Source organism: Tenebrio molitor, chromosome 1 (genome assembly GCF_963966145.1).
Source record: "Tenebrio molitor chromosome 1, icTenMoli1.1, whole genome shotgun sequence".
NCBI lineage: Eukaryota > Metazoa > Arthropoda > Insecta > Coleoptera > Tenebrionidae > Tenebrio > Tenebrio molitor.
Window position 1 is genome coordinate 14,001,236 of NC_091046.1, and position 26,772 is coordinate 14,028,007.

At 34.1% G+C, this 26,772-nt stretch overlaps 1 protein-coding gene across 9 annotated transcripts in view; it reads left to right on the forward strand.

The window, feature by feature from the left end:
* The window catches only part of LOC138122304 (uncharacterized), a 194,396-nt gene that overhangs the window by 92,388 nt on the left and 75,236 nt on the right, over nt 1-26,772 (forward strand). The window lies entirely within an intron of this gene.

Genomic DNA, 26,772 nt, shown 5'->3' on the forward strand with positions numbered 1-26,772 from the left:
ACTTTCAACTGAATGAATCAAAACTTGAAATCTACAAAAAATTACCGACTTAAATTTAGTGTACATTTTTTTACGATATTTTTTGTGTGTTTTCTGTTGCTAGACGTAATTTCGTTGCGCCTGAATGTTAATTTTTGCGATATCTCATTTTTGTCATATCCTAAATTAAATTGCAGTTCTTTCCGTTATTTTTTCATTGGATGTTATTCCTTTTGGATGGATTCCAATTGTATTCTACGTCCAAAAGCAGTTTTATTGGCGGAGAAGGATTTGTTTTTCTTGGCAACGTTTCGAAATGCATATATTTGTATTTTTCTTTTATATTTGCCGCATTTATTATTTCTCTTGGTTGTTTTATTATAATTTGGGTTGTGGTCTTCGTATTAAACAATAGAAATCAGCGATTTAAACGAATAATAATATTCTTTATTGTTCTTAACATGAATGAAACAATATACGGTGCGATCAATTAAAAAATAAATTGAGTCGGCGTGTCACCTATGCAACCCATGCTATAGCATAGGCTCCAAAGCAAACTCGATTTATTTTTTAAATGATCGCTCGGTACATCAATATACCTTAACCAAGAGGAAGCAATAATTAGGGGGTCTCAAAAAGCAACACTATCATTTGCATTTGACATCATGAATTTTGGAAAATACAAATAAGTATGCATACAGGGTATTTCACGAGTGATAATGAGCCCGACAGAATTGAAAATGCAACCCACAATACATTTACAACGCCAACATGGATGTTTGTTTTTTTATTTAAAAAACGTAGAACATATACCGTGAGTTTTTTATTTTACTGAACATAGGTTTCATGGATCTGTAAATTTGGTTGCCTATTTCAAATGAATTGACTTGTCCACTTAAGGACTGAACATATCCATTTTACATTGTATGTTCAGCGAAATAAAAAGCGCAGTGTATAGTTAATCGTGCAGTTTCGTAAATTTTGACATAAATGTCGTATTCGCTTGGTTAAATGAAATTGTGAAAAAACAAAGAGTTTGTGGAAAAATGTTTATTGTCTGCACAAATGCGCAACGGCAGAGGCATTTTTATTACATTCGCCTTAAATCAAGATCATGTCTCTTTTTCATCGTTGTCGTATTCTAACATTTTCGTAAATGTCAGTTGTGAGAAATAAAATTATTGGAAGCAAAGCAATCATGAATTCATAATTTCATTTTAAAACAATAGATACGATATTTAAAATATTCACGTTAGCGTTGGAAATGTATTGTGGGTTGCATTTTCAATTCCACCGGGCTCATTATCACTCGTGAAATACCCTGTATAAGGAAAGAGATGTAGGTACAATGGCCGGCAATAAAAACTAGCTATCACTTTTCTGTCACATCAAAATCCAAATGTGCAATTAATGCTTTAATGACACTGACATTTAAATGATGGCTAACTTTTTTTGCCGACCACTGTACATCATAGGTTTGCACTACTTTAATATATGTAACTCTAAACAAAATTTAATTTATCTTAAGACATTTTGATTTTATGGCTTCAAAAACCTTGTGAAGTGTTATTTTTATCTTATTCATGATTTATTAATATCCTTCCGTTTTTTGTTTTTTTCCACAAAATGAAGGCTTCGGCTATTAATAATATTTTTTTACATAAAAACCATGCATATGTATATTTAATTGAATCGCTAGTTAATTATTTTAAATTTGTTATTTCATACTTAAATACTAGTTTTTACTTTACTGATCAGTTTGCAGAAAATACCTACTGGAAGCAGAAGGTGAAAAATCTGAAACTCGTTGGAGTTATTCATTTATAACATAACAAATTTTATAAACTCGCTTTTGCATGTGTTGAGTAGTAAGTACGATATGTTCTAGAAATATGAAAAATTATTGGGGACATGAACGTGTTATTATTTAGTTATTTTCGACAACTTGACATCATCTTTTTAACAAGATAGTGCAGCTCGTAATGATTTAAGCTGCATGGAAATTCTTTATTTTGAAATGCTGTTTAATTGGAAAATTTCTTGATTAATTTAAAGTAGTGTGTGGTAATCTTTACCTGTTGTTGAAAAAACATCACAAGATTGTTATTCAGTTTTTTTTTTGTATCAAGGACTTGCTATTCCAGACATTTGGTTTAATTTAAAAATAACCTGTCAGTCTTGATTGTTGAGGCCTTCTTTAATCACAGTTATGTGTTAATGCTGCTGGCGCTGGTTGACGCCACCAGATTTACCTTTTGTTTTCCAGCTGTGATCTACAATTGATTTCTTATTTTAAAATAATAGATATGTGTAAAACAAAATTTTTGCTGTCACATTTTCATTTTTTTATACGCAGTATTTTCAGGATATTAGAATAATGGATGACGACCTTGAAGACTTTTAAATAATTAAATATAAAATAATCTCACTTCGTATATTCCTATAGTAAGTATAGTAGCCACTAGATAAGTTGTTTTTCACATTCATTGGGGCGAAATAATAAACACACGTAAATAAAAACAGTTGTAAATCATAATTTGTTATACATATGTATGTATTTGTTGAAAACGATAATTGAATATTCTGTCACTACAGCTATGCGATTACTAATGCATTTTGGTGTAAACAGACGTATTTTAACATTCATTTTCTAACGCCTACATATAATCTTTATTTCTGATTAGGACTTGGATTCATTTGAATCAATGCAAATCATAATACGAATGATTTTTCACGTATTGAGTATCAATGAAACATAAAACTGCACGAGATGGAGGCTCGCCCTGACCTGTTTGGAATTATGCCAGCTTCCAATCAGGTGTACATTGGCGCCTTATTACGTCACGTAGACGTCATGGTCGTGCTGCTGGAATCTGTAGGAAGTCGTGACGCTTTTCTGGGATTGATCCGATGAGTTATTACATGTAAGAGAATTTTAAAAACGCAACAGAAAAACTACCTCTGCCACCCCAAACACGTGGCTCATAAATTATGTTCTGAAAGGTCCTTGACTCGGGGGTGATTTTTAACAGTTCCACAGGCGAGAGAGTCAGTGTGGGCTTGGCAGCTGAAACCGACAGGCTGTCCAAGGTACGAGTACGAGAGTGACGGCAGGTGAATAATTGTGATCCGGAAGTGGTGTAGTGAATAGAGATACAGTTACCAGGTGTGTTGGTAACTGGGTGATGGCAGGTTTGGGCAACCTGGGCTATAGATCAGTACCTTAATGCGTAAAACCTCCCTATACCATGGTATGATTCCTGAGCACCGGATGTCCGGGTGGGGCACCTTTGGCTCATGACACGGCTAGGCCGTTGACCGGGCGCGTTTCGTAGAGACGGCTGGTGGTGGCAACCAAATGCATCGATCATACGTGCTTGATTAAAAGGTTATGAGGTCATCCCGGTCCCCAGGTACTGAGGGGGCATAGTAACGTATGGAAGTGGGTTGTAGGCTCATACTCTGGCCGTGGCGGTCTTCCTCTGTGGAGACTGCGGGCGGGCTGTGCACCCCAAACTGCACACGGGGCCGTTACAGGTGCTGCCAGACCATCCAACGCAACCCCGGAATGTAGCGCTCTGAAGACGACGCCCGTGGTTCGAGCCCCTCATCATGATCGGGCTAGGGGGAGGAATCCCCCGGGTGAGTCACTGTATGACCTTGATTCGCGACAGATGTGTCAGGTGTTTATCATTTACATGTGTGTACCGTCCCATTGAGCAAACCCGAGTCCGGACCTGTGCTTTACCCTTTGAATGACTGAATGAGGTGGAGGTGAGTCCGATTGTAGATTATCGTATGACTGTAGCTGAGATTGTCTAATTTAATGTGTACCGATGAGTCTGATCGGTTAATTATCAAATATTGAGGGATAACGCCCTTGGGCAAAAATCAAGTCTTACATACATTAATATTTTTTTAAAGTAAGTAAAAATATATTCAGAGTTCGATCGGGGTGATTTGATGGCAATAAACTCCTCTCAAGAAATTTAATTTTATAAATGGAAAAAAATTGTCATGGCGACACAATTTATTGTAATATTTAGTATTATCCCAGATAAATCGTGATTGTTAATTTCAAAAATTTAAATTTATCAATTAAAAATGTTATTCAAATCAACGAAAGAGCGTATACAGTAATCCCGTAATATGTAGTTACGTATTCTGGCTTAGTGTATGTTTTTTATAACTTAAACCCAAAGTTATAAATCTGAAATTTTAGGATGCAAGTTAGCGTATTGGGGGACATAACTTAGTCGAGTCACGTCATTACCTTGTCCTAGTCACTCCCACTTCAATTAAAACTATACAATAATTTTTTCAACTTCAAAGTCAAATATGTCACAAAATTTCCTTTGTTAGGTACTTTTTTACACAGACGTACTATACAAAGTGTTATTTTTAATATCCGTTATTTAAAATTTTAAAGTGAAATAACCAGAGGTGGCCGAGGACTGGGTAATGACGTGAAAACTACACAAAAATTGTAGTCATCCCAGAACTCTAACGTTTTATGATAGGCAATACTAATAACGGGGGATTGGTATTGACACCTCCTAGTGAGAGGAGAAGCACTTCGTCCAAGAGAGACTGCCTGGTATGTACCATCTGCCCTCTTTCTGAATCTAGAGCCCCCAGGCTAAAGACCGACCCTTAAAGGTCTGTTTATTTACTGCCATTACCTGATTCTTTGTTAACCTGTTTAACTGTTTAACGAATTGGCTATCATAAAACGTTAGAGTTCTGGGATCACTATACATCCCTCTATGCACTGATTCGTAACCTAAAGTTTCAGATGGGTAACTTTAGACATATTAGAGATGAATAAATAAATAATAAAATAATAAACTTTAGACATATTAGAGATAAATAAACTCATACGAACTTTTCATGCAGACACCTGGTGTATACATATTAACATAATGGTAAGTGCAAAGGCACAACACGCGGATTTGTAAATATACAGGGTGCCCCAAAATTCGTGCAACAGCTTATCAGTACGTTGTGAAGTAGTCCTAAATATCAGGTAAAAATATTTCTTTTAATGTATCTTCTTTTTTGTAGAAGGTATGAACCGTTTTGTTAGAGTAAACATTCTTTTTTGTTGTTTCCATAGAAATAAGAAAGAACAATCATATGCCATATGCCATATGTGAGGTAAAATCACTTCTAGGAAATGCTGGAAATAATGAAGTAAATATGTAATTGCAAACCTGATCACAATCATTTAGAATTATTATACCACTGGCTAGTAAAAAAGAAATACATAGTCAAAATCTGTTTTAATATTTAAAATAAATAAGATCAAAGCTGCACCTTTTGAGGTCTCATATTTTCAAACCTAAAAGATACAGGGCCAGTTTATAGAAAGGGAATTAAATATTTAATTCAAATTAAACTTTAATGCGCGATTAACCCATAAATCCGAAACTTCGATTGGTTCAATCTGATCACGTGTTCAGTTAATCCCGCATTTGATTACGATTAACTTAATTTCGCTTCTGTAAACTGGCCCATAGAATTTATTTATTATTTTTCTCATAATTTTATAACATGAGTTGAAATTGCATCATTGAGTTGTTCCGCGAATTTTGGGGCACCCAGTAGTCATTCTTCAAATAGTTTTGTCTTTTAATTAAGTCGTCAAATTGATCCTACAAGGTTTCTATTGGATTCAATTCCAGAGATTGCGAACGCACAATATTCATTCATTCTTCTTTAGACAAATTCTTTTCTATTTTCTTTTTTTTTCTTTTTTAAATGTTTTGAAATATATTTGGGGTGATTCTTTTTCTGAAACTAATAATGTAGTGGCATTACTTCCCCAATATGTAACTATAAGGAATCAAATTGTACTGCAGAATATCTTGGTACATAAATCTATTCATTATATTCGACATAGCGGTCCAATTCCATATCACGAAAACCTCTTCAAACCACAATAATTACACATTACCTCAGTTAAATGTGGAGGTCCACATTTAACTTAGGTAATGTGTATTTTCGATCTAATCTATTGCTATGCAAAAGTTGCTAGCTTTTAGCCACTACTGTTGCATGCAATAACCATTTTTCCAAAACTGATAAAAAATGTTGACATTTACATGACCTAAATCGGTTGTCAAAGTGACTGCTTTTTGTTCACTGGATGTAAATACATAGTTATTTGTATCACAAGGCTAGAATATGCCATTTTGCAAGTGCAAGCACGATTTGTGGGCCAGAGGCGTCAGCTGAGGCCCACAAGTCCGAGCATTTGCAAAACACTTTTTGTACTTACAGCCTTGGAAGTGACGCTTCCAACATCCAACGCTCAATCAGCAACAAGTTGTTTCCGATCGACACGAATGTAAAAATTGCAAAAATCACTGGCCCTTTAAGGCATTAAAAAAAAAACGGTCTTGATAATAATAAAATTTAGTTCATAAAATACAACTTCCCTGGATTTTCCTCCACTAAAAATTAGGGAAATATTTATAATCGTTGAAAATTGTTCCTACAAATTCTACATAAAATACAATACAAATACAACAAAACTATACTTGTGATACATTGTTGTTTTAAGAACAAAAATTTCTATCAGAATTTCTAAAAAAAAGTGTGTTCCCATTTGAATTTTTTTTGACAGTTTAACCTTGAAGCCCTTAGGGCTATACGGAAATTTAGTGGTCCATCTTGTAGCCTATTCACAACCATTTAATTTGGTGCATAGATAATTAAAATCCTCCGATAAATAAGGGAGCTATGGACTCGTCTTCTTTTTTAGGGACAGTGGTATATAACTAAATATCGTATGATCAAAAAGGCTTTGGATCGCGATAGCAATGAAATGTAAAAACCATCTACAGAATTATTTACTTCTATTGCCTGTAGTTTTTATTGTACTTACTTCAAAGTAGCGCTAATCTCTCACGGAACTCATTTAAACATGAACGAGGCGAATAAACCTAATTACTATTTTCACCACGATTTCCATTACTGTAGTATCATTTAATAATAAACATTGTATGTTCTCGTTGAAACATTTTGAATTATAACCTGCTAACTTGAAAGTTGTCAAATAAATGTCAAAAATAATTGAAATAAACAATTTCATAGATAGCTTGTTTATTCCACGGCAACCTTGATCCAAAGACTTTTTGATCATACGATATATAAACTTTCCCGGTTATATACCTAACATGACATCTGTCAAAGATAACCTTAAAATTTACAATAAGTTAATGTTTTTTTAATACTTTGCCCAAACGAACACGAAAAATGTTTTTTAGAATGTGCGTCTCTAATAGTAGGTCTATTATTGTATTCAATTTGGAATCCTTTATGGCTATCTCTTAAAGCACTCGTAGTTTAATGGATCTCTAAGAAAATTTTTATCAATATTGCAGTGTATTATTGTCATTTACACCAAAAAACTTCCAATATTAATGTTGAAACTCTACTTTTTAACATACGTTGTAGATGTAGTTGCATCCGTTACCTTGAATTTCCAATTAATATAAAATTCCCTAGATTTTGAAATTTTAATTTTTTTATTTAAAAATTAAAACAAGGGCGCAAATCCTAAAAAAATAACATAAAAAACTCGTTTTATAAGGGCATTGGCGCACTCGTCCCATACAAAACTCCCCTATGGGTCGTTTTCTACACTTGGGACTCGTGCGCCAAATGAACCCCTATAAAATTCGTTCTTTAATATACTAATTCAATATTCGCGTGCTGACAGCTTTCAGGTATTCGGCCTGTTTTGCAGCACTTGGCTCGTGCTTCAAATTTCGGCCTCATACCTGAAAAGTGATTTGACCGCGCTACTCATATGAAAATATGTAACTATGTATTACAATCTAAAACAAAAAAAAACTTTTACATTCAGCAGTTTTTTATTGAAGAAGAGGTCACAATTTCTTAACTTTATATTCCAAATAAACCAGTATCATACTTTCACACACGTTCTTTAATTTCTTAGAGCCACACCAATTCGTAAGCAGATTCATATTGTCTAGAAGACTTTTCCGGGGTAAGACTAGAAGCTGCATTGCGTGCCGCTTCTAATACATCCAAAGGCAAATTATCTTCATCACTTCCGGAACTCATTTTTGTTTTTTGTTCTTTCTTTTATTAAACACCAGTAATTATCACAAAATCCCAACCAAACCTTACAAAATTAGAAATTATAACGTTTGTTTGACGGTTGCTATGTATCATAATTAGTTGGTCAGAGCATAACCAGATTTAAAACATCAAGATAATTGTAGACAAAATTTTCTTTGAGTTTCCGCTAATGTGGAGCTGTGCAGTTTTCGAAAAAACGTTGTTTGATACTCGATTGCGAAATGTTTTGCATTCTGGAATGTCTTTTTACTCGCGGTGCTCGCAAAAAAAAACTCATTCTCAAATGCAAAAGTCGCATTTCGCAATCTAAAATCAAAAATAACTATTTTATACCTAACATTTAAAATAAGATCATTGCCGACACACGTTTTTTGTCAAACGAAGCAGTTCTGAATAACAATGAGCAGCAACTACTTCAAAGAGTTTGTATTACATATACCGGGTGTCCCAACGGCTTGGCAAAGTAGATTTACTAAGTTAATATAATAGTCCAATCAATAGGGAGTTTTACCTTGCAAAAGGTACAGAAAAGTTTATACTTGGCAGGTATCTTCTATCAGGCATATTATTAATGTTGTTGAGTTTGCGACCTTGGGGGGTTGCCGCTCGCCCCGCCATACTGGAAAATAGGGGTGCAAAATCACATTTTTGCGATTATTTCATTATCCGTGCGAGATACCTCTATCTAAGTTATTATAGAAAATGTAGAGCATGCAATTCTCTACATTTTTTGTTCTTTATGTTTTTTTGTCAGATCAATAGTTTCGTAGTTACAGCGTGTAGAAATCGAGAATTTCTTTTATTTTTGTACTTTTTATTCTTTTCCACACCACCACAGAGGTAGAGCAATAGGGTGCGTTTTTTTTTGATGTGGTGTCCCCAGTGGGCATAGTCCACGATGCAGTAGAAATTTACTGTTTTACTCTTTTTGATCTCTTTGTGTCGTAGACGGACCCTAACGATCTGGATCGAACGGTATAGATGAGCTGAATTCATCAGAGTTTATGAATTTGGGAATTCCTCTTGAGAATTTTCCTCTTGTTCCTCAGGGTCATCATCATCATCATCAAGATCATCTGGCGTTTGCCAAAATAGAAATTCATTGATTTCAGGTATTTGTTCGTCTTGATCTTCAGATTCTGGAACGTCTGTGATTATTTCATTATCCGTGCGAGATACGTATATTTAACTAATTACAAAAAATGTAGAACATACAATTCTCTACAATTTTTGTTATTTACGTTTTTTTGTCAGATCAATAGTTTCGTAGTTACAGCCTGTAGAAATCGAGCATTTATTGTTTGTCCGTCTACGGGCATATCGTACTCCAACGTGTATACTAATGAAACAGGTAAACGCCAAATGATCCTGATGATGATGATGATGACCCTGAGGAACTAGAGGAAAATTCTCAAGAGGAATTCTCGAATTCATAAACTCTGATGAATTCAGCTCATCTAAACCGATCGATCCAGATCATTTCGGTCCGTCTACGTTACAAAGAGATCAAAAAGAGTAAAACAGTAAATTTCTACTGCATCGTAGACTATGCCCACCAGCCCACCGGGGACACTACGTAAAAAAAAATGCACCCTATTGCTCTACCTCTGTGGTGGTGTGGAATAGCTATTTGTGCAATAAGTTAGGAAAAGTGATTTTTTTCCTTACGAGATGCGGGATTTTTAATCGAGACGAAGTCGAGATTAAAAACGCGTCGAGTACGGAAAAAACACTTTTCCTACGAATTGCACACATGATTTTTTCTACTGGAGTTTGGAAAATACATAAAATTTGGATATTTTTAATACACTATTAATTATTTCTAAATTAAAAAGCGAAATCAAAATTGTTCTGCTTTCGTTACCATAGAGAAACAATTTATTAATGAAAAATTGTGAAGGCGTTTAAGCTTTTGTCTCAATTAAATACCAGTTTTTACGTTACGTATCCCAGGAGACGACCAAAATTGTGTTGAAATATTATTTCCGCCCATAGTAGGAAATTTTTCACTTTTCCTAACTCAAATTAGTATTACAATGTTGAAGTTTTCCAAACTCTAGTAGAAAAAAGAATAAAAAGTACAAAAATAATAGAAATTCTCGATTTCTACACGCTGTAACTACGAAACTATTGATCTGACAAAAAAACATAAAGACCAAAAATTGTAGAGAATTGTACGCTCTACTTAGATAGACGTATCTCGCACGGATAATGAAATAATCGCAAAAATGTAATTTTCCACCCCTATTCTCCAGTATGGCGGGGAGAGCGACAACCCCCCAAGGTCGCAAACTCGGCAATATTAATAATATGCCTAATAGAAGATACCTGCCAAGTATAAACTTTTCTGTACCTTTTGCAAGGTGGAGCCATTTTTATGTCTCTATTGACTGGACTATCAGTTCTTTGAAAAATGTTATTATTTCATGTTATACCGTGTGAGCAACAAGTACTGTTTGAGTTGGTAATAAATTCTGGTGACTTTTGGTGATTTTTATATCATGTTCCAACGAGAAAACCATTTTATTGGTAAAAGATTACAAAAACCAAGACGTTTAAATTTGAAATGTATGCCAGCTGTCAATAAAGTCAATAAAACAAACCGAAATAGGTACAATTCACAGTCTTGAAAATTTCATGTAAATTTTTTTATTGCCAACTGTAACAGTTATTGTTGCTCACCTCGTACGTACAAGTTATGAGCACGGTTTAAAAATATTTTAGATTATACAGGGTGTTTGGTGTATCGGTGGCAACACAAATTTATATTTTTTTAAATGGAACACCCAGTATTTTTTTTGTGTTTTTGGAAAGCTCTCGTCAAAACAAAGAGGAAGATACCACATTTGATGGGTCTAACTTCTACTGTTAGTAAACTATTCGCTCTTTTGTGTCCGGAGGTCTGGACAAACCAAACTTTGAAAATTTGTAAAAAATATAACAGATAAGGTTTTTTCAGAACATTGTAAATATCGTCAATTTTATTGCCTTGTTGAAAAACATTAAGATTTTTACTTAATTACGTAGAGGGCGCTTCAAACGCAAACTCTTTATTTAGTCAATTTTTTTAAATGGAACATCCTGTATTTCGATATACCGTTGGATAGCTCTTTCAATGAGCCTTCAAAAGATATAAGGTATTTGGCATCTAAAATAAATAGTTTATCCACAAATTTCATTTAAAATAGATGCCAAACACCTTATATCTTTTGAACGCTCATTGAAAGAGCTATCCAACGGTATATCGAAATACAGGTTGTTCCATTTTAAAAAATTGACTAAATAAAGAGTTTGCGTTTGAAGCGCCCTCTACGTAATTAAGTAAAAATCTTAATGTTTTTCAACAAGGCAATAATCTAAATAATTATGATCTGTTATAATTTTTACAAATTTTCAAAGTTTGGTTTGTCCGGACATAAAAGAGCGAATAGTTTACTAACAGTAGAAGTTACACCCATTAAATGTGGTATCTTCCTCTTTGTTTTGACGAGAGCTTTCCAAAAACGCAAAAAAATACTGGGTGTTCCATTTAAAAAAATATAAGTTTGTGTTGCCACCGATACACCAAACACCCTGTATAATCTAAAATACAGGGTTATTCACGAGAGGGGTATTTCTGAATTTCTTTTTACGGCAACCCATTATACACATTGCAACAATATCTTGATTTCAATTTTTGAAAATAATTATAACTGAATCCACGCTGGCTCTTAGTCCTGTCTCTTTAACGTTAAAGCAAAAAATCTTTGTCAATTCGAAAAATGTGTATTTACAATAACGACGAAAAGACTAACTTGCTCCTCATTTATGGAGAGTGTGGAAAGAATTCTGTCGCCGCTGCGGATGTTTAGAAGCCGATGGTAGACACTTCGAACACCTTTTACACTAAATTAATTTGTTAATTTATTTGTTGAATTTTAATTAAATACAGGTTATCTGCCAATCTGACATTTCTCACAAATCTATCCAACTTACTTTGATTTCTAATTTAAAAGAAATAACACATTTGATTTAGTAGTTACTGCCATTGGTATTGTTGGTTGCGGCAAAATAAAAATTCAGAAGTACCCCTCTCGTGAATAACCCTGTATTTTTAAACCGTGCTCATAACTTGTACGTATAACATGAAATAATAACATTTTTCAAAGAACTTATATTAACTTAGTAAATCTACTTTGCCAAACCGTTGGGACACCCGGTATATTTGTGATGTAGGTATATGTAGAAAATTTCCAACGAAGCAGTTGATGAGTGTATCAAGAATGTTGGTAAAAGAAGAATCTTTAGTTTTTTAAATTCTATCAAATAGCAATAGATAAAATATGAAAAACGGCAACTATACAACTTTTGCTATTGATTAATATGATCAAGTAATGAAAATTGTCAAATTAAAGAAAATATAGTTTTTTTTCACTACTAGTCTTAGAAGGCGTCATTATTGAGTCTCGAACTGAACCCAGAAGTAGAATTTCTCTCCTACTAGTTAATAATTGTTCAATATTAACCAGTGGTTAATAATGAACAGCTGTCACCTAGCAACGAAAGATTTTCTTTGATTTTATTGGTTAACGTAGACAGACGATTTTCAATTTTCATAGCAACCGTTGAAAAATGAGAACTCGGATCGTCGCATCGGACAAACAAATTTAATTAATAATTATTATTAGAAAGGGTTTTAACGTATCTAGTAGTGAAAAAAATAATATATACACCACGGTAGAGAAGACAATTTTAAGCCTCGCTTCTCTACCTTGGTGTATAATTACTATTATATGATAGATTTTAAATTAAAAATACAGTACCGGACATAATCAGACAACTTTTAAAAATTAATGAAAAAATTACGCAAGGCAAAAGATAGTTATTTACACTACGAGAGAGGAAGGTGAAGCTTTTGTTCACGCGAATTGCATGTTCGGCCACGACGCGCAGCGGAGTGGTCGATGCAATTCAAGTGAACAAAAGCGGCCTTACTCTCGAGTGCTGTATTTGATTTTGTTCGATACCAGACATAACTCCTTAGAAAATGAGTCTGTAACTTTATATTCAAAATTTGAAATAAAATAAAAATAAAATAAATAAATCACATTTTCGGAGAGATCTGTTGCTATGGAAAAAAATAAAATACAAAATAAACAAAGTTTTGCAAAGTCAATAAAGTGATTGTGCACACCACGTTGTGGAAATGGATGACGAAGAATTCTGTGTTCCTGATGACGTCCTGGAAGAGGCAAGTGCCGCGAAGTACCAAATGGTACCTACGAAATCAAAATTACGATAATAACCAGAATCAAGGAATAAGTTATAGCAAAAAGACATTTTTTGAATTCAGTTTGCTCTAATTTTAAATTTTCAGTAGACTAAAATTTCACCTGACATTTGTAATTTTGATATGTAATTGATTGTGATTGCTTAACTGCCTCTGGAGGCCATTTTGAACATTTCATTTAATTTTTATTAAAGTAAAGAAACTTGTTATAACATAAATAATGAATCTATCGTTATAAAATGTAAAATATTAATGTTCACACTATTTTTTGCAAATAACATTTTATTTGTAAATTGTCTATTACAACCATTTAGGTATTACAAATACAAAGTTAACAGGAGGTTGAAAAATTAGCATGTAAAACCCTCTGGCCAGTCTTAAAAAAACGCACTGTATACATTATTCACGTTGAATTGAACATTTCAAGGTCAAATAATTTAGCAAACAGTGACATGCAGGTAAATACCGTTCACGATGGATTGAGCATTGCTAAATTCGCATTATGTTGGTTAGCTGCATGTCACTATTTACAAAACATAATTACAGGGCCAAAAAATAAAATTATTTGACCTTGAAATGTTCAACTCCACGTGAATAACGTTTAGTTATTATTGGTATGTAATTATTTTCAATATACAAATTCTTTTTCATAAAATCGAATTTCAATTATGCGTGAGCGAAAGTGCGTGAGCGAAAGTGCGTGAGCGAAAGTACGTGAGCGAAAGTGGAACCTTCACTCACTGGTAACCATGGATACAGACCCACTTTCTAGGGAGGTATCGAACAAAAATATTTGCTCCATTGATGATTAATTCGTTATTTACATACTTAAGCAAGCAATGCGTAAATAATATACCTACGTATTATTTTGAAAAATTAAAAAGCAGACATTTTTGAGAAAATCAGTTAAACATAAAAAGAAACTTTTCAATATTTATTGGTTCATTTAAAATTTTGTGTCAAATCTTTTCCGTCTGATTAGTTCTTCGACATCTTGCAGGCATGAAATCAATAAGGTTCTTGATCGTTTTCTGACTGATAGCTTCTCAAACAGATTGAACTTTTTCAAATAATAATTATTGCCTGTTGAAAAATAGGGGTGGTCCCGATATAATTTTTAGGTCATTTGAGGATCTAACAAAAAATGCCACTAATTCCTATCTTTTTATTCCTAGAAACTCTTATATCTTTAGTATATTTTAATTTTTTTGAAACAAGTGTCACATTTGCCAAATATTTTTTGACTGTTTTAAATTCAACGGTAATACTCGAAATTTTACGAATAAATACGACGGAGTGTTTTGGCCAAATGCGTGCGGAGCAGCACTGTCGAAGCTATTCCAACATTATTATATGGGATTGAAGTGTCTTACTAGGTATAGTTTAATTGTCTGTGATTATTTTATAATAAATGTTCTATGTGCCTTCCCTTGGCATTTATACACATTTGAATACTAAACTTCCTCCAGCGAGAGATTGGGAGATTTTAAATTTTATTAAATTAACCCAACACTACAAAATGCACTAGAATACATTAATTAGAGCATAATTTCAGGGCAAAAATGTTACTGCTGGAAGGATATATTTCAAATTTTACGTGCGTTATGTACTACTTTCTCTACGTAGAATTTAGTGATTTTTATGTCACCCAATCCCTCACTGGACAAACTATACCAGTTTTCATAAACAGAATTCAGCATTTCTGGGTTATTACGAATCTGGCTCGCCGCGTCTGCTATCGTTTCCGGAGTTGGTCTTCTGTATTTACTTCAACTTCATATACCAAATCTTTCGTGTGGCTCCAAAAATAAAAATCCAAAGGGGTTAAATCAAGGGATCGGGGACGCCATCGTATTGGAACCAGTCAGAACCAGTCTCACATAAACGCAGATGTAGCTCCACAAAAGTACCTACAGTGAGATCATTTAAATTTATAATTAAAGTAGGCTATGGCTTTATAGTTTGGCAACACCGTTGACATCTTGATTTGGTTTGTCAAAGTGGTGTTTCAAAATTTAATACAAAGTATGAAACTGCGAGTTAACAGCTGTATCGAACATCCGGTTTGGATACAACTGTTAAATCGCCGTTTCATATTTTGTAGTGAATTTTGAAGTGTCACTTTGACAATTCAAATCAAGGTGTTAACGATGTTGCCAATATCATTTTAAAGTCATAGCCTGCTTTAATAATTATAAATTTAAATGATCTCAGGGTACAACGGGAAGGAAGGACTCCTTCAGAAAAACACTTGCCGCTCTTGAATTACCACGTGCTTCGCCAGAGAATAAATGAAAATCAACGTACATATTCTTGTTTTGTGAACTTCATAACTTTTTTGTAGAATTCGCAAATTTAAAATTAAACTGGACAAATGTCACAGGTGCTACAGGTATCGTTGCTAAATAAATTGCAGCCAAGTAACCAAAATTACCTTTTTAAACCCGATTAACTCAGCAAATCTTGACCAAATTTTTATCTCGAAAACGAAAAGACTTTTATTAGAAACATTTTTTGTGTATGAGTTCTACTTATCGTCACTTATTACTGGATTTCTTCTGGCAGGTTATATCGGGACCATACACTGCTGTACATACAGGGTGATTCTGAAATAAGTTTGGAAAAAAGATGTGGAGTATCCTTGACACAAAATAATTCAGCGTAAATGACTTTTGGAGGTGAAATCAAAAGGATGGAAATTACCCTATGCATAGGGAAAATTTGTCCGAATTTGTTCACTTCATTAGCAACCATTGTTACATCAACTCCACAATAAAGTCGTAGGTGCAAGCACACTACTTTGTAAATGTTTCTATGGAAATGATCGAGAGGAGTAAGGTTACGTTTATGACTGACGGGCACCTTTGATTATTATTATTGCCAAACTACCAAGATAGTCAGGTAATCACCTTTAATTCAGCAGCGTACTAGCAATTTTGACCAAATTTTCAATCAATTGTATCTCGAAAACGAAAAAAACTTTTATAAGAAAATTTTTTTGTCAATGATTTTTTCTCATCATCACCAATTACCGTTTTTTTTTTCAAACTTATTTCAGAATCAGCCTGTATTTTTCAGATCCTTGTCTTATTGAAATAAACTATGTGCCAATAAAAATGCACCACCAACAAGGGGTCAAGTTAGAAAGTTAAAATTTTTACAGTTTATTTCTCTTAAATAAGATAAGATAAATTAGATAAGAAATAGATTTCAGTCAAAAAAGAAATACAGAGATTAGGGGAAAAAAAGTTGTCGCGTCACCATTGTTAGAAATACATTCCCTAATTCGCTGCTGCATGCTCCGAATAAGAGGATTGATCTCTTCGTGAGGTATCTCATCCCAAGCTTGCTGTAGGTGACGACGCAGCTCCTCCAAACTGTTTGCTTGTTTTCTTCAGCAAACGTCTTAAACGTCGACCTGTCAAATCCCACACATGTTCCATGGGATTTAAATCTGAAGAACGAGCTGGCCAAGAAAGAATTTCTACCTCTGTTTGTTGCAGAAAGTTCCTACTAATTTGTGCGATATCGGGTCGGGCATTATCTTGCTGGAAAACTACTCCAGTAACAGAACGGGTTTTAAGATCCTATCGATATATCAATGCGCTTTTAATCTGCCTCCGATAAAGACCAAAGGGGATCCATACCCAATGCCAATAGAATCCCATACCTTTTAACACCTGGTGTTATGCCGGCATGGCCTCGTACAGTAAACTCCAAACTGCGTCTCTCTCCACGGAATCCTCTAACCATTACAAGCCGGTCATTTTGCCACAAACAAAATGTGGATTCGTCACTAAACATAACGACCCCATTCATTAACCAACTATTTGTTGCCTTTCTTGACACCATTGAAGTCTGGCTGCTTTATGCAATTGTGTCAGTAGAAGGCGTCCACTCGGCGGTAGGAGTGAAGACGCAATACGTCGATAAATGGTTCGGCTTGACACCCTTTGTCTTAGGTCCCTTACCCAATCCACTCCAATTGCAGCTGGAGGGCGAAAGCTATCTTTTACAGCCAATTGACGGAGACGCCGATCTTCACGTTGGCTCATTCCTCAAGGACGTCCACTTTCTGGTCGGCAGTTTTGAATGCCTTCTTCACACTCCGATGACCATGCTCGAAGAACCGCAGAATGACTTCGGTTCAAACAGAATGAGAAACCCTCTTCGTGCATGCCGACATCGCCCCCTTTCAAAGTCGGACACTTGCTGAAAACGCTGTTATTTTAACAATCCAGTTTAAAAAATTACTGATAACCAGTGCCTATCTTTTTCAGGATAACTCTAAAAAAAAATATATTTACGTTTTTTTTTTGTTCTGTCGTTTTTATCATCAACTTCTAAGATGTGGATAGCTATTTGGTAAAAATTTCGATCTTGTAACTTCTTCCCTTCTGTGTGGTGTTTTTATTGGCACGTAGTGTATAAAGCAGAACGGTATGTTTTCTTCTGCATATGGTAGCATCTCTTTTTCCATTACTTTCTTATATGTGGTGGCATGCATCCTTTTTTCTACCCAATGCATTCCTAAATCATAATAGATCCTCTTTTATAGATATTTTGTTGTCTTATGGTATAGGTTACATCAAACCTGACATTAACTGGTGTTCGAATGTATCCATATCTAAATTTATTTTTGTTTTGTCCCATATATAAATTTATTTTTGTTGTGCCCCATATACACATTTATTTTTGTTTTATGACTAAGCAAGACACTATCATTTTTCTGCTGGCCAGTCGACATGTTCGGTGGCAAAAGATGCTATTCTTTTTAGAAATCTGTTTTTTTTTTTGCAGAACGTTTTTCTAATTGACCTTTATCATTATCCTATCTTTGTTAGATGGTCGTTACAGACACTTGTTTTAAGTTTAAATCCCTTTTTATTTGAGGAGCTGCCATGATTGTTAATGTTTTGCTGGCTCTTACTATGTTTCGATCCACTGCAACTGATGTTTTCAGGGAGTTTCAGGAATAAATTTCGAGTCGTCGTTCCAGCTATTTTAAAGAGATAACGATAAGATACATGTACGTTTTAAGATGGTTCAATTAATAGATTTTATAATATCCGATAATTTTTGGTGTTGTCGTATAAGAGATCTATTGGAACCAGGTTTTAATATTAAGTTATAAAAAACTTGCACCGCTTAAATTCAATATCAACCTGCATTCTGTGAGTTTGCTTATTTGAAAAATTGTTTTATTTAACCTGTAAAACAAACTTTAAAACAGCCAATTAGAGATGAGTTGCTGTAGATTTTCTCACACGTTGATGTTTGTTTGTCTAAAAAAAAAAAAATGATGACGAATGAATAATCCAAATAAAAAATTATATGTCACATAATAGCTGAGGAGACCTGGCGAAAATCGAGAACCAGGGTAAGTCTTGGGCTCCGAGGAATTTCTATTAAAATTCCTTATTCCTAATTAAAAAATTGTTAGATTTCTTTAATCACGGTTAGATGTTGATCAATTGTAACAAGCAGTGAACCGTTTTTGGATGGACCATGTTTTTCGCAGAAATTACGTAAATATAACTTATCATCACTTTCTGTTTCAAATAGCTGATTTTCAAGAAATTGTTGAATTATAAGTCATTAAACTCATTACTCATTAGACAATAAATGTGATCAAGAAAATTTGTAATCGAGTCAGCATTAGGAATGAAACCGTAAGTACGTCTTCTCCGTTTCGTTTAATATCCTTATCTAAATGTACGTTATTTAAAAAAATATAAAGGGTGTTTTTTTTTTAATTTGGCGTCAAAGTAGGCGTTGAAGAGTCGATTGAGATCGCACCACTCGTGTAAAAGCGTAAGATTTAAACAGCTGATCCGTGATCCGTAGCCCGTACAGTGCGTTCACAATCGACAGTTCAACGCCTACTTCGACGCGAAATTTAAAAAACACCCGTTATGTACATATGTAGTTAATTTTAGTTGCTAAATTTTGACATACTAAGGGCCAGTTTATAGAAAGAGAATTAAATATTTAATTCGAATTAAATTTTAATGCGCGATTAACCCACAAATCCAAAACTTCGATTGGTTCAATCTGATCACGTGTTCATTTAATCCCGCATTTGATTACGATTAACTTAATTTCGCTTCTGTAAACTGGCCCTAAATGTACAAAATGTTCCAAAATGATTGTGGTATCATTGTAGGTTTTGACTATTTGAGTGTTTTGAATTTTGACACATTAGAAAAATGATTTCAACTATCACGACCTGTCAAACTGAGAGGTGCCCATTTTGAACATTTGTTGCATTAAATAGTGTTGAACTTATAGAATTGGTTTTTATTTTTTAGCACGTAGGCTTTGAAAATATTCAAGAAACAAATAGTGCGTTGTATTCCTTACAAATTGGCCTTTCAAACGAGGTGTCACTTGATATACCCTTACGTTTGAAAAAAAAGTTGGGGGTGGTTGCGCACTTCCGGGACCAAATATGCAAAAACCATATGCGTCAAAATGTGGGCAAGGAAAAATAAAAATTGACCTGTTTCGGTATTTTTTACAAAAATCGCCTATTTCCAAGTTATGAATTTTATTGCAGTTGAAGTTTCCACCCTGTATATGTATAAATCAAAATTGAAAGAACGAAAAAGGAAAACAACATTGAACGTATTTATTAGTACATATACTTCGTCCAACGAGAGATTGGGAAATTTTAAATTATAGGCTTGTAATCCAACACTACAAAATGCACTAGAATGCATTCAGGGCAAAAAATGTTACTGCTTGAAGGATATATTTCAAATTTTGCGCGTACTAGGTAGGTACTACTATCTCTGCATAGAATTTAGTGATTTTTATGTCAACCAATCTCTCGCTGTATAATGTGTATTGTTGACATTGTGACCTACATAAATTCAGAGAAATCAGAATTCGAAGTCATTTAATTAATATTTAAGAGTGAAAACGGATGTAGTTTCAGTATACATTGACGGTTAATACTGGACCTCTACCACTGATTTCTCAATTCTCTCAAGTTTTCCTTCCGTGCCAATTTAATGTTGGAGAATTAAACTAGCGTCATCGTTCCCTAGTGTATAATTTCCCGAGAATTAAATTACGGACTTAACGAACCTTTAAAGCTAAACTCATCCTCTAACAACGATAAAGAGGATTTTGATACCGCTGGACATCAGCTGAAAATAGAGCTTCCCTGCAAAATCAGATATTTTGATGTTCGAACTTTTGTGATTAAATTTTTCAATACAATATGGAACAAAATGAAAGAATAGTTACAGCTTGACCAGAATAGCTTGGCGTCTGAGATGCGCACAAGAGGAAACGAACGAGTCTCTGTAAGACAAGGTTGTAGGTACGGTACACTCAATGAAGCAAATCTGCTCAAAACAGCCCGGACATGCTGTTTACTTGAAGCTTGAAGCGCTTATTTTCGCCCGTTTGTACACGATCTAAACACGTCCAGACCCAACAGACAAGTGCGCTCCGCTAGTGGGAGGGATTTCAGTCCACTGCGTCACTCGCCAAGCTGTTCTGGTCGACCTGTATTTACATTAGAGTACGGGAGGTGAATTTTCCGGCACGAGAGCCAAGTTTCAGGCACGATGGCGCACCCGAGTGCCTGATTAGTTGGAGCGCCGGAAAATACCTCTCGTACGACATTTGTATTAGACTTTTCGGCTGACCAAAATATTAAATTCTTGAAAAATCAAAACTAATTTTATTATAGAATTTGACATCGTCAATGAAGGGTCGTATGCTGTGGAATCAATTCCTTGGCAACTGTCAATTTTTTCGCTGCCACTGTCATTTTTTAGGTGAAAAGTGCGGTGATGAGTAGTATTTGTTTTTATTTTTTTTAGATTAACGATTGAATCCAAAAATATTGAGTTGTTTTGCACCCAATTTAGCGCCTGTGTCCAAACATCAAATGCGAAAATAAAAAAAATCTGAGTTTTAAATTAATTTTTTTCACAGCCGGCTAAAATTATGCCACATAAAAAATGTCACCAACCACCGCAAAATTCCCTACATTTAAAATTTTCATTTTGAAGTGAAAACTTCTTTAGGCGCACCACATACACTTTATTCCCGGGCAGTAAATTAGTTTCATGCGACACGGTAAAATCGTTCGCAGCTCAGCGAAAATTATTCGCAGCACGACACGGCAAGCCAAAATCAAGGGAGTCGAGTTTTTTAGCGGAGCGAGCTAAAAACAATCAACTGTGCGTCACTTGTCAATTTTAAATTGTACGTTGTGTTGTGACCTGACTGACCTCAGTGCAGAACTGCAGGAGTAACTGTATACCTGTATACAGTTGTCCCGTAGTTGCGAAAAAGCTCCATAACTTGTTTGTTATTAAAGATATGTATCAACTTTTTCTTTTTTCTAGATGATAGCTACGCTTCTACTGCATATTCGGAAAATATTGCGGTATATATACAGTGTGTCTCGATATTATAAAAACACTAAAGTTATGTTTTTTTAAACGGAACCTACCCAGTTTGATTTAATTTTTGAATTCTATGCGAAATTATTATTAATCAAATGTATACAGGTCGTTTTTACTCATCTGCCATCGTTTTTTATCAGTGGCGCTTACCAGAATTTCGAATTGCAGGATGGGTCCTTTTGAAAATTCGTACCTTCCAAATATCGTGGTGTCACGTCAATTGGACGCCGAAAACTGGTCGCGGCAACCTGGACGCGCGACAATTGGAAGCGCGACAATTGGACGCATGCGATAATTAGACGCGGGCGACAATTGGACGGTGGATGCATGCGACATGCATTGAAATTATTTCCCAATATTTGAAGTAATTAACTTCATAAATTCCTTATTAAAGGTATCAATAATATATACGGTGCGATCAATTAAAAAATAAATCGAGTCGGCGTGTTACCTGTGGCAACCCATGCTATAGCATAGGTTCCAAAGCAAACTCGATTTATTTTTTAAATGATCGCTCGGTATTATGTAAGTTACAGCTTTTAGGAAACTTTCTCTTTTTCTTTGGAATTTTATAATACTTGTTAGGGATTAAGGAGAGTGGTTGCTGATTACGCCAACAGACCTGGAATACCTACGTGGAATCGCTTATAATTTGCAACTTCAACTGTAATTTGTTTATATTTGCTTAAACTTTTTTATTAGGTTTTAATTTTATACCAATTTTTTTTTATAACATTTTTATGTAGCGTTTATGGATGATTTTAATATATTTCTATAAAATACAAGTTTTACAAATACCTCATATTCTATTCAGTCCAAATCAAAATATCATATATCATGGGGACCAAAATATCAAATGAACCCTTTTAAAATGAGCATTAAAAGGTTCTTGTGTAATAAAGCATATTATTCATTTCAGGAATATAATGATAAATACATAAACATGTAAATTCTATTTTATTTCATTTCTTTTGTTAACGAGTGTGAACATATTTAATTTTCGTCGCGTCCAATTGTCGCGCGTCCAGGTTGCGGCGACCAGTTTTCGCGCGACTAGTTTACCGCGTCCAGTTGACGTAGATCCCCAAATCGTTGCACATAAATTAAAATGATTGACGCTATTTGATTTCTGAATGTTTGCCGCATCTGCTGAGTGTTTACTCAAAAAGCTGCTCAGTCGCATATGCCTACTGCGATTTTTTAAACATAACGAATTAAAAATGTCAAAAACTCATTTTTTTCAAGTGGCATTATTGCACTGGGTTTGTATAGTCGAATGTTAAAATCTAGGGTGCTATCTTAAAATCACAAAATTCACTAAAATAATAAAATGTTTAATTGTTAAACGCTGTTTTGTTGGTTGATTCATCTTTATGGAGTGACTGTATACAGGGTGTTAGGGAATGGTCTCCCAAAAATTTCAAGGTGGGTTTAGCAGAGAAAATGTGCTCGAAAACCTTTATTCCGTTTTTGGATAAATTGAACCGTTTTCTGAAAGCAAAATTGTTCCCTGCTGTTTTGGGACTGCTGAAATATTGTTTTGTTCACGAAAAAATCTTGTGTTTGTTTCAATTTAAAAATGATTGCTTGGTAACGATTCGAAATTGACTACTGTCAAAGTCTACACTTTGACTTAATCTAATTTTTATCGGTTGCCTGCAAAGATTACGGTCGTTTACAATGCCAGAATATTCTACCGAGGAGTATGCAGATATGCATTTTATTTGTGGGGAATTTAGCAGAAATGCCAATTCTGCTGTCCTAAGGTATGCTAATGCTTGTATTAGGGCAAACGGAGGATATTTTGAACACTTATTAGTTATTATGAATTTTTTTGAATACAAATAAATAAAGTTACACACAAATTAACGAATCTTATTAGTTGGTGGTCAGTGCTCGATTTCAAATCCCTTTAAAGGTTGATCGAGATGTGGTATCACAAATAAAGCTGCAATACGTAATTCTCAATTATTATATGGCCTCAACAATTCATCTATTGGAAAAATTTGTGTAGCAAAATGTGAAGAGGAAAATGGACAAATTATCATAATACAGGGTATTGGTATTGCTACGAAAACTTGTGTTGTGTTCAATATCATCTTCAAGAAAATAAAACTTAAACGTCCAAACCTAACCTCACAAATTTTGCCAGAGTGTACTTCTAAAAGCGGACGTATTTGCAGATTCTATTGAAAAATACAGATTTTTTTATGTTTATTTGATAACAGCATTGGATTTATTAGTATATTACATACCGAGTAGGAAAGTGTTCCATTCCTGTCGAGAGAACAATAGTTTACCGAGAGGCTTGCCCTCGAGGTGAACTAGTTCTCGAGATACAGGAATGGACTTTCGCCGAGGTTTGCATACTATTTTATTCACAATCAATCATTTAATAAAACAAGCAACATTATGATAATAAAATATAAATAATAATATTATCGTTTATTTCGGCAAAATCTTAAAACTTAGTAGGCGCGCACGGTTGAGATTGTATTAAATTTTAGTTCACAAAAGTCAAACCAAATTGACATTTGCTCATATTTTTTAACAAACAAATTGTGCGATAGTAAAATAGAGTGTACCCTTCCCAGAATTGCGGGAATGCGCCCACAAATTAACACTCATTCTCTTACCTGAGAAAGGCAAATTACGATACCAGAAAAACGTACAGAGATTTTCGCGATTGGTGCGACAGTAACGCCACCACAGGTCAGTTATGGGTTTCATTACTGACCGCTTAGGACTCATTACTGACTCCTTTTTTCACCATTACTGAGCGGTTGATGTGTACACGAGTAATCGCTCACTTTATAACCTTTAAGAGGTTAGAAAAGCTGTACGTTACTAACCGGTTGTGAATAAATAATATTAATTTATCCAACATTCAATAGTAATATCGTGTTTTACTAGTTAGTTTTAATTGAGTAAACTGGGCTATAACTAGTCTGTTGTTTTAACCCACGTTGCCATTTGCACCGTGGGTTATAACATACATAACCCACGTTGCCATTAGCACCGTGGGTTATTAACGTTCATAACCCATCGGGAGCAGAATTTCATCAATAATGTCATTATCTAAAAATTTTGGAATATTGGATAAAACGTTGTATGGCATACGTGGGTTATTAAGTACTACCCACTCGAGGTAATAACCTACTCGGGTAAGCCCTCGTAGGTTACAAATACCTCTCGTGGGTAATATCTTAAATAACCCACTTATACCATAAATAACTATATTTATGCCTTGTTCCTTATTCCTCCGAGTACTATCATCCATAATGATATATTTTTATACAATAGGTACATATTACTTTAAATCAGTAACGAACATCATAGAAGTTTTCACTTCTGTCGTGCGGTCTTACGCACACACACTTTTTTTTATTTATAAAATGGTATAAAGCGCCAAAATAGAAAAAACAGTATAAAAGATTCGGAATTTCAAATTCGTGTTTGAATAGATGCCTTCTGCAACTTATATTTGAATATACTATTTCCCAGTCGGTTCGTAAATAACTATTAAAAACTTTATAAATGAATGAAAAAAAACAAGATACTATGTACTTTGATGATTTTTTTTAAACATGTACACAGTACTTTAAACCAGATTATTACAAAAGTTACTCGCACTAATAGAGTAATAAACATATTACGGTAGGGTTGTAGTGACCACAATGAATCTAGTTAATGATTTGGATGTCTGTATCCGTTACTTGAAACATCTGCATGTAACAATGTATCTACTCCTTGTATGTTCTTATGTTAACAAAATAAGGAATATCAAAACACATCTTTCAAGAAATATTATTAATATACATAAATGCCAGTCGAGTGTGTTCAATCTTTTTGTTTTTGCGACTTTCAAAATAAACTGTATAATTTATAGCATGTTATAAAAGGGTTTGTGTTAGATACATACTGCATGTAGGTACATTGAGTTTTTTAAGCTGGTGTTGCCTGAACGCTGAACGAATGTGTGTATTTATGAAACAATAAAAGAATTTTCCGTAATCTGACGTAAAAGAATTATTTTAAATAAAATTACGGTGCAGGAAGTTCTATCTCTAGATCTTTGTTCCATTCATAACGAGGAGAATTGTTGTTCATTTGTATATAACATCATGTCTAAATATTTACTCTGAATACTGCAAAGATGCTGGCAAGACAAATTTTTTACTATGCATTTATCTTACACTCGTGGAACTGTTCTAAGGAAAAAAACGAGCAAAGCACAATTTTATAAGCCGAAATTAAATATTTGATTTTTAAAGTGAAAAACTTGATAATATGAGCAAGTATTTAGGATGTGATATATCGGTATTTAGTCCAATAGGAATCCTACAAAAATATTTTTATTCGGGTTAGTACATATTTTTAGATCCGAAATACAAAACGTGTGGTTTTAAGATGTCACACTGATCTATCATTTTCAGGTTACTGTAGTGTAGAAAAATGTTTTGTTAAATTGCAAAAGCGAACGAAAACAACTCCTCAGTTTCGTTACATCTCAAAAATAGAATATTTTTCATTGACATTAACTAGTGAAGATTTACGACATTATCCCATGTTATAAAATTGATGTATATTTCAACGTATTAATTAAAAAATATTGTTCTTTTTAAGTGCATTGAAGATTTATGAGCATTTTTTTGTCCAAGCGTTTAATTAAATACTTCCACATTATAGCTACAACATGTAACACGTTTCAAAAATTCGGATCTTGGTAAACAATGTTGACGACAGTTGGCAAATTTTTTGCGTAGTTTGTGATGTTGACTGAGCTTTGTTAATAACGATTATTAGTAGTAAGGCCACGTTCTTGTTAATTAAGATTTATTGGCAGATAAATTTAAAAATATTATCCTCTCAATTAATTTATGCATTTGACACCAGGAGGTCTTTGAGAAACAAATCAACTAATTTTAATTATTACAGACCTTATTAACGAAGCTTGTATTTCGTTTTTTTTTTATTACTGTG